The sequence below is a fragment of the Stegastes partitus genome, unplaced genomic scaffold (assembly GCF_000690725.1).
Source record: "Stegastes partitus isolate 25-593 unplaced genomic scaffold, Stegastes_partitus-1.0.2 Scaffold12, whole genome shotgun sequence".
Classification (NCBI taxonomy): domain Eukaryota; kingdom Metazoa; phylum Chordata; class Actinopteri; family Pomacentridae; genus Stegastes; species Stegastes partitus.
Window position 1 is genome coordinate 211,877 of NW_007577743.1, and position 1,758 is coordinate 213,634.

The window sequence follows — 1,758 nt, forward strand, 5'->3', positions numbered from 1 at the left end:
TTTTTAGTTTGCTGTGATGATTAAAATAAATGAGCGGGATGAGTGCACGCTGGCAAAGCAATTGATAGCAGCGTGATAATACAGAAATGGCTGCAAAGGAATGATGTTGTGTTCACTTGATGGTATCAAGGCCATACTGCTCATTCTGTGAATGGAGATCATTTCTGGAACTATGTACTGTCTGAGGAAATGCTTTCTCTTAGCTATATATATATCAGTGAACTCAGGCTTTTTCATTAAATTCACCATTTTGTTCAATATTTGAAAAGAGCCTGTGCTGGGGCCTGAATGGATTAAATTGATGCTCATTGGACAATTGTATATCAAAGTGATGGCCAAGTCTAAGAAATGATAAAACTCCATTTCATTTCAAGTTTAACAGCATTACCGAGCTTGATGTTGCCTGTGTATCACCGCAGGAAGGAGAAGCCTGTATAGAGGTGGTTCAGTGTGTTTCTAACGCGGGTGTATGTTGCATGAATTATCAGTGGGAGGACGGCTGTGGCTTAGCTGAGCTGAAGAGATTCAGATTGAGATGTCCACTCACGGCTCACTGGTTTGATATTTCCATCATCGACAGCAAAGGAGACTCTGACAGTTGGGCTGCACAAAGCCAGCTGTTTTCATGGTTTGAAGCGTCCTGAACGTGCACCCAAGTTGAAGGATTGGTAGGAGATTATTAACCAAAGTGACACCCAGAACACAGGCATCCACAGTTGGAAAATCACTGGGTGTCTCTCTCTCTCTCTCTCTCTCTCTCTCTCTCTCTCTCTCTGCCTCTCTCTCTCTCTCTTTCCTTTTTCCCTCCGCTGCTCTCTTTCTGGCTCTCTAATTTTGGAGCTGCAGCAAAGTGCTCCAGCATGTTTGTGTCAAAAGTTCCAAATTGAAAAGTGTGATAAGGTAGGAGCAACATTAAAAATACATAAACACACATCTGTGGACTAATCTGGAGGGGGGAAAAAACACAATGAAAACCAATGAAAAACAATGAACAAGGTGGGATGATGATGATGATGATCGTGGCCCTGCTTACCAAGTGATTCGGGAATAAAGGGAGAGATTAGATCTGTGGTCGGTCAGATACAGTGATGTCCTGAAATGACTTTGTATTAACTAAATTATTCAGAGACATAAACTCAAGCCATCTGCTTAAGTCTGGCCTCTTTGTACAAACAATGTAGTGCATCAGGTTTACTAATTGCCATCACCACCTAGTTACTAATTATTTACAACAATTACAGTACATTACTGTTAAAGCATTTAAGAACGGCCCTCTTTTTACAGTTTTATTAAAATAAGAGCAGTGTAAGTACAGTGAATGACCTGAAATAGAACAAAGGTATGTGGTATCCCGCCTGAGGTTCAAAGAAGTTTCGATTAATTAAAAAAAAAAGGGGGACTTTTCTGGAGACAAGTGATAAGTTAATAACTTACATTTTTTCTCCAGCAGTGGAAGCAAATTTCACCTTCAAAGTTGATGCAAACACATCTTACATGTGTCCTGACTTTAGTTGAATACTTACAAACCCATACACATCGTATGACAGTGCTATGCAATACTCTGGTCTAGTTGGTCAGAGGTTCATCCCACAGCAAGATAATGTTCAAAAATATACAATCTAAAAATACTCTAAAGGATGTATTCCCACCACGTAACTAAATACATTGTTGCAGATTAAAACATTTCTGATTTAGATAAACCTTTTGAGTTCGAAACCTAATTTTGCTGAGTTGGGGTTAATTCAGTTCAATTCAATT